At 44.5% G+C, this 8,239-nt stretch overlaps 1 long non-coding RNA gene across 1 annotated transcript; it reads right to left on the bottom strand.

Annotated features, from left to right (window-relative positions):
• Positions 1 to 784: 784 nt before the first annotated feature.
• LOC119953626 lies at positions 785 to 4,757 on the bottom strand. Its single transcript, XR_005458064.1, has 2 exons — positions 4,248 to 4,757; positions 785 to 998 (listed from the first exon to the last, which is right to left on the bottom strand). It is a non-coding gene; the product is annotated as an uncharacterized LOC119953626 (long non-coding RNA).
• Positions 4,758 to 8,239: the final 3,482 nt, after the last annotated feature.

Genomic DNA, 8,239 nt, shown 5'->3' with positions numbered 1-8,239 from the left:
CATGACGCCAACCTCCAGAAATTCCTCCATACCAATACTACATACCGCCATACCGGTAGTGCAGGTCCTACCTTACATCCCCTAATACAGGTGCACACAGTGGCTCATCACATTCACCCCCTGTTAAAAATGAGTCAGGCGGGGGTGGCGTGGACCTATATACAGTTTTGCAAATAATTTACAGTGGGGAGGGAAAACAAAATGTCCATTTTGATGGTCCGGTGTGTTAGGCTAAATCTCAGTTCAATGAGTGAGTCGACACAGTAAGGCTTCAATCAAATAGTTTTTACTTAGGATTGTAACACGTACAGCCATCTGAGTTATGGCTGGAGAAGGCGCATTCTGCCGAGCCTCAAGTTACACACACTGATAAAGGTTGTTCCGCGCGCAATGGCCTTGGGCGGGTTACATAGCTGCCCACTCACAGTACTGTTGCTAACATAAATGTTATCTAAACCGCCACCCCCATCGCCCTCCTTAGTCAGAGCTAGAAGCAGCTGCACAAATATACCTTACAATCCCTCCTTTGTCCTCTTATGAGGACAACAATTACTTCCCGCGCCCCCTATGTTTTGAAACGCGCGCAAAAATAAAAATAAAAAACCCTTTTTGCCAAGCGTTCTATACCGCCTGGTTGGGTCCTGAGGTCTCTGGTAGGTGAGGACCCCCCCAATCCTCTTGGCTCGACCCGCCGGAGTCTCAAGTCCTTCCCAGGGGCGGTGTACATTACATACAATTTTTGCCTTGCCCCTTATAACCCGCGCGTTTTTCTTTCGTTCCCTTCCCCCCCCAGTTTCACATTTCAGCTTCTAAGTACTCTTCTTGGTCAAAAATATCTTCATGTCCTGGTATTTAGGAGGTAGTTCCTCCCGGTTGGCGAATGCCCTCAGCCCACGGGATTTTTCCGGGTTTTCTGATACACACCAGGTCCCCTTCTTTTATCGGACTCTCCTGTCCTTCTTCTCCGTCACCGGCCGCGTTGTTCACCTGTTGCGAAACTAAAGTGACCATGTTACCGAGCATTTTGATATATTGACTTATTTCAATTTCCCTATCTTCCCATGTTTGCACCCACTCCGGGTTGGTCTTGGGTCCTGGGTCGTTAAGAGGGTGAAAATTCAAAACTTAAGATTTGTAAGTTCCAATTAAAAAGCATCTTCAGCTGTGTGGACTGTTCATTACTTTATCAGAATTTAAAAGGCCAGAACTCGCAGGCAAACCAGCATGGGAGTGTCAAGACATCTTCTGGATTACACACAAAAGCTTGTTGAAAGGGTTGACTGTCTTGCAGAGACAAAAAGGGGGGTATAGTGGGTGCATAAATTGGAATGATGCCATTCGCATCTCGAAACTTGTTTTTAAATTTTTCACTCAAATGGCTGGGAGTAAAAGTTGGAGTGCTGCCAAATTCCCGTTATCAAGTTTTTCAGGGAACACAATATGTTATTGAAACTCATGGACATATTTCATTTACCCATCTGTTGTTTATAAGTCATTCTGCAATCTCATAATTAAAACATCTGCTTTGTGAGACAGTTTAGTTTCACCCTACTGATGATTATTTGTGTCAGGGAAGTTTTAACCCTGACACTAATGAAACACCGGCTTGATCATATTTGTCATATGTATTTCAACTATCCTAACCTCCACTGAACACCATAAAACTAATATTTTCTTATTTTTACATACGTGATTTTGCACCCTGATTAAAATTATAGCCTTTGAAAAGAAAAAAAATTGTTAACTGTACTCAAACTATAATCTTTAAAGACAATGCGTAGACAATTTGAAGCTTTCAAATAATCACAGCTCGTAACAAGTCAAGGTCTGAAGTCAAAGTCTGAATACAAAGACTGAATAGTTCAGAACAAAGTTTAGATGCCTAAAACTCTCTCTCTCTCTCTCTCTCTGGAACTCTTGTCGCTCTTTCTCTTTATCTAACTACCCCTCCCCTTCTCTGTCTCTCCCTGACGTTCTCTTTCGCTGTCTCAACTTTCGCTGTCTCTATCAGTCTCTCTCTCTCTACGTAACTCTCTGTCTGTCTCTCTTTCTCTAAAATGGAACAAAATTAAAATACTGAACAAAATTTTTCATTCTCCTTCAAAAACTTTATCTGTGTCATTCCATTTAAGTCAATTTCTACTGATTAATTTTAGAGGCATTAGCTTTTCTTAGAGATGTATATTTCTTTGTGCAGATGACCTGCTTGCTGAAATGGTTAAATTTTTGTACAGAATCAAAAGTGGTGGAGAACTTGGCATGATGCCATCTCCATCCGTTATGTGACCTTAGACATTACCCATCCTTTCTTTCAATTTTCAATGCTCGTTATTTAACCGGTTTTTGGAAAGAGACATTACTGGATGTTTATTTTTCTTTTATTTCAAATGAGTTGAATTACTGCTGAATTTATCTGGACGGCTTGAAATGATCTGAAGTTAGTCTCGACATGTATCCATTCTTAAGTTTCCAACCGTAACCTTGCACTGATCTTCCTCCCCATTTTTTCGTTCTGGGAGTGGAGGGGTTAGTCATTCTCAGATATTCCTGAACAAAACCAATTGAGTGTTTTAGCCCCTTTCTGATCTTTTGGACTTCACTTAATTTGATTTTTTTTTCTCTCCTTGAGACATTCCGGGACAGTTGTTAGCCGTAATTGTTGGCAGTTTTGTGAGGTCTTTACACTATCTTTACCCGTTTGATTGCTTTGTTTCAAGGAGTTAGAGCTCAATTCCTTTTAACCAGCCTGTCTTCCAAATGGTGTGAAGGTTGAATTTATCATTTGTGCTTCTAACTTTATTTGTCTTATCTTTACTTCTGTGTATCTCACCATTTTTCTCTGTTCCACAGAAATCACACCCATCTTTGATCATTGTTTTTTTTTACCAGAGTATTTTGCTCTTCAAAAACCCAAATGTTTTAAACTGACTTTTTTACTCATTTGGCCTTGATACTAGATTTCTTGGATGTTACCTCACCGTCTGTCCGCCTTGCCAAGTGATTCTAATTTTAGGCGGTCAAAGGTTTGACTACTCGCCTTGTCCACCGGCTCGAGCGGCGTCCAGCTCAGCAAATCCTTCCAGACTTACACTAAATGTTAGGGGTGAAAATATTCACACAAAGGCCTGAATATAGCTTAAACTCACATGGATTAATATACAGATTCAAGGCGGATAGCCTAATGACTTGGTTATTTTCCCATATGTGCCGTCCTCTTTTTTTTTAAGACGTTGGCTGTTTTAACTATTTCTTTCTCTGTCAATTTTATACCCAATTTTAATGCATTAGTTTTCCCCCAGTGGCCATTTTTCTTCTAAATTTTTATGCTCTTTTCGCGCGCTAATGTTACCGGACATTTATATTTCAAGGACATTTATATTTCAAGGACATTTATATTTCAAGTCTCTTATGAACCGGTGATAATAGATCCAAAACTGTTTTGTTTTCAATGCCCGACCTTCACGTGACAGATCTCTGTTCTTAATAACCAGTCTAAGGCAACAAAACAATTTTCCGATTCTAAGACTCTATTTCCTTCTCACTCTACTTCTGAGATCTGACAGTTTTTTAAGTAAAGACTTTGAGTAAATATTATCACTAATATTTGGTCGAAGGTAATAATTCTATTTCCTTCTCACTCTACTTCTGATATCTGACAGTTTTTTAAGTAAAGACTTTAAGTAAATATTATCACTAATATTTGGTCGAAGGTAATAACATGCCCTCTACTTCCTTCTCACTCTACTTCTGAGATCTGACAGTTTTTTAAGTAAAGACTCACTCTACTTCTGATATCTGACAGTTTTTTAAGTAAAGACTTTAAGTAAATATTATCACTAATATTTGGTCGAAGGTAATAACATGCCCTCTACTTCCTTCTCACTCTACTTCTGAGATCTGACAGTTTTTTTAAGTAAAGACTCACTCTACTTCTGATATCTGACAGTTTTTTAAGTAAAGACTTTAAGTAAATATTATCACTAATATTTGGTCGAAGGTAATAACATGCCCTCTACTTCCTTCTCACTCTACTTCTGAGATCTGACAGTTTTTTAAGTAAAGACTTTGAGTAAATATTATCACTAATATTTGGTCGAAGGTAATAATTCTATTTCCTTCTCACTCTACTTCTGATATCTGACAGTTTTTTAAGTAAAGACTTTAGGTAAATATTATCACTAATATTTGGTCGAAGGAAATCATTAATCTTACACCTTAAGGACTTTTAAGTTCAACTTAACACTTACGTGTCACAATCCCAAGGCGTTTGACGTCCGGCTATGGTCGTCTTCTATTTTTGTCTCCTTTTTCAATCACTGAGACAATTATTACACAATTTAAAATTTCAATTTTGGAGTTTTGATTTAACAGGTTTGACTCCGTACCTTCTTTTTAGCCGGCTTTTAATTGTCTCTGCGATCTTAAACGGAGTTGTGTTCGACTCCCCCCCCAACGTCGGGGTCACCAATTTGTTAGGCTAAATCTCAGTTCAATGAGTGAGTCGACACAGTAAGGCTTCAATCAAATAGTTTTTACTTAGGATTGTAACACGTACAGCCATCTGAGTTATGGCTGGAGAAGGCGCATTCTGCCGAGCCTCAAGTTACACACACTGATAAAGGTTGTTCCGCGCGCAATGGCCTTGGGCGGGTTACATAGCTGCCCACTCACAGTACTGTTGCTAACATAAATGTTATCTAAACCGCCACCCCCATCGCCCTCCTTAGTCAGAGCTAGAAGCAGCTGCACAAATATACCTTACAGGTGCCCGTCAGAGGTTAAGTCGATCCGGTGCTTTGACGGTTCGCTGCGAGCAACGTAACGGTGGCAGCGATGTCGGTGCTGGCGGTGCTGGTGTCGCCAACTGCGGTGCTGTCGGCCATCAGGGATGACCCCGGGAGCGTGCCGAAATCTTCCTCGTCCTCTTGCGTGGGCAGGGGAAGGACCTGGTGGGGTGAATAGTGGGAGTGCCGGGGGAGGGGAGGGTGGCGCGTGGGTGGGGGAGTGTGTTGGAGTGGAACCTGAGTGAGCCAGGTCCCTGAGGGAGACAGTATCTTGGCGGCCGTCGGGGAACTCCACGTTGGCATACTGTGGGTTGGCGTGGAGCAAGTGTACCCTGTCCACCAAGGGGTCCGCCTTGTGGAGTCAGACGTGCCTACGTAGAAGGACCGGTCCTGGAGCTGCGAGCCAAGTCGGGAGCGACACCCGGGATGTGGACTTCTGTATCTGGGTGTATGAAGATTTCGATGCTCCCGGAGTCCAGCAGGCAAGAGGTCGCGTGGCCATTGATTTTCACCTTCGTCGAAGCGGTGGCCAGGTTGTGAGGACGAGACTGGTCCAGTGTCATCGAGGCGAGCTGTGGGTGGTCATCCGAGGTTTCAGATGGAGAGCATCGGCGACCCAGATCTGGCGTTCCAGCCACGTGGGAGCGCCGGGGGAGACAAGATGGCGGCACCAGGGGTCCTGTAGGGAACAAAATGGCGACGCCCATGGAGTGCACGTTGCGCGGGCGGGGCAAGATGGCGGTGCCCGTGGGCCGCACATGGACTGAGGGGGGATGGCTGTGCCCACTGGCCGCACATGGCCCTGGGAGGAGAAGATGGCGGCGCCCACTGGCCGCACAAGGCCCTAGGAGGAGAAGATGGCAGCGCCCACTGGTCACACGTGGCCAAAACTTTTTGAGAGTGCGCATGCGCGACTTGCGCATAACGATCCACGATCACACCTTTTAGATACTGCGCATGCGCGTCTTGCGCATGCGCATAACGATCGGCAACACAAACTTTTTTACACTGCGCATGCACAGCGGGCACATGCACAGAACGATGAACGGATGGTTGGAACTGCGCATGCGCGGCTTCCGGATCCAGCGCATGCGCAGACGCAATTTGTAGTTCTTTGTGTGCCCAAGACTGCAAAATGTGGTCGGACGCCATTTTATCGCGGATTTCAGCGTTTTTTCTTTCTGAAAATTCTAAGTTAATTTTTCTTTTCGATCTGGACTGGATTTCAGCGTTTTGGCTTTGTGAAAATTCATGTTATTTCTTCTTTTTGATCTGTACTTTTCACTCGCGATTTCTTGTTCTTTTCGTGATCTTTGAAGTTTTGCATCACTCAGTTTCTGTGCAGTTTGGCCTCTGAGCATGCCTTGCTGTTCAAATTTCTTACAGTACTCTTCAAATTTGTTTAGTATTGTTTGTAAGCTGTTTCTGTCTTCACCTTTTGAGTATTTAAATCCATTATAAACTTTCCTAGCTTCATGTCCTTCGATGAGCATTGCTATTTTAATTTCATCTGAGGCTGCTGCTGCATCATTAGCTATGAAACCTAAATCGAACCATTGTTTAAACATTTTCCAGACATTTCTTACATTGCCAGTCGTGTCCAGCTGAAGTGGGTATCCAAGGCACATCCTCCCATCAGCGATGTCTTCCCAAGTCGAATGTCCAGTAGGAGATTTCCATGCCATTTTGTTCTTTCTGTGTCTGCAGCTGAGTTGTCCTGTAGTAAGCGTCTGAAGCCACTGCTGGTACCATATGTTGTTCCTCGTGTCTTAATAAAGCTCGTATTCTCAAATGTGGAGAAGATGCTTTATTGTAAATTTGTTCTCTCTTCAGAGCTTAACATGCGGCTACCTCAAATGCTGACTGCTTGTGTGTCTGTCCTGCTATCAGTTCTGCCTTCCGTGAAGTGTGTCCTCACTTCCTGTCCCGGTGTATTTATAGCTCTCCCGTGCTCCCTCTAGTGTTTGCTCAGTTGTATTGTATCTAGTCAATCTACGATCACCACAATTTGGACGCGATTCTCCGGCAAAGGTTCTGAGTGGGGATTGCCGTGAGCTTCCCTGCACTCGGCCCAGCTAGGCCGGCAACGCTATTCAACGTTAATTGATCCACTTGACGAGGCCTCATGGGTTTCTCGCCTTACATGAAGGTGATTGCCAACCACCCCCCCACCCCCCCGGCTAACAAGCAGATCTTAAGCAACACTTGCTCAGCCAACCCCAGCCAGCTCGCAACAATGGCATCAAGGAGACATCCCAAGATTCAGGGATGATGACCTGGGGAGTCTCCTGGATCCTGTGGAGGCCAGGAGGGATGTCCTGTTCCCCAAGGGTCCCGGAGAGTGAGCCCTAGGGTTAGCCAGTGCTGCCTGGGACGAGGTGGTGGCAGCTGTGAGCACGGGGAGTGTGAACAAAAGACTGGCCTCCATGCCGAAAAAGGATCAATGACCTACACCGGGCAGCATGGGTGAGTAGACACCGCCCCCCAAGAGAGCTTCGACCCCCCAACTCTCCATGCGACCCCCAACCCTATCTCCACCTCCTTCCCCCTTCAAGCACCCCAAACGCTTCCTTCACACCCCCCCCCCCCCCGCTCCTCTGCGTCTCCTCAGGAAAAGCTCGCCCATAATCATCGGGAGAGGGCCCAGACTGGCAGAGGGGTGTCTGACTTAAGAATCCTCACCTCCTTCGAGGAGCAGGCCCTGGAGGTGACTCGGGTGGCTGAGGACAGAGCTTGTTGGGGAGGCCGCTGAATGACAGGTGGCCGTTGGATATGGATTGGCTCTCCTTAATTGTATGGAAATAGGGCTTCAATGGTGATAACTGGTTTCTCACCTCGCTACAGTGAGGTCCCAATTTTGCCTAGGGGAGCGGGCCAGTTGCATCGCAAACTGTTTGCCGCCTGGCACGGTTCTCGTTTTTGGCCTCTCCCCCTATTCACCGGCCTCGTTTCTCTTGAGCGAGAGCATAACAAGGCCGGAGAATCACACCCTTTCTTACAGATTCTCTCAAGTGACACTTTTAAGATACAGCATGAAAAACGTAAGCATATGGGATGCAAGAATTCTTGCTTAGATTGTTGGGAAAGTGGAAGGTAAGAAATTAAATTGCAATCCCTGTTAAAATGATCGAAATTAATATATGAAAAAAGGATGATTTGAAAAGAACCCTTTTCTCAACCTGAAATCATTGGTCTGTGTAGTATTTCTATCAGCTTGACAAATGTTGTTGAGGTTGATGTTGTAAAACAAGAACAGATCTGAATGTTAACTACTGTTAAATAGTCGTCTGCATTTCCAGCGATTCAGGATAAAAATGATTGTAGGGACAATATTGGGGAAAACCCATTGATGCAAGTAATGATGCTTCACCTATTTTAGCATTACAATCGACCTGCCTGAGAATGTGAAGAGGACATCTAAAGTATCTGTCTTGTGGTTATCTCATCAAAACATA

This window comes from Scyliorhinus canicula, chromosome 18, assembly GCF_902713615.1.
Source record: "Scyliorhinus canicula chromosome 18, sScyCan1.1, whole genome shotgun sequence".
Taxonomy (NCBI): Eukaryota; Metazoa; Chordata; class Chondrichthyes; order Carcharhiniformes; family Scyliorhinidae; genus Scyliorhinus; species Scyliorhinus canicula.
This window is presented reverse-complemented; position numbering and strand designations above follow the sequence as displayed.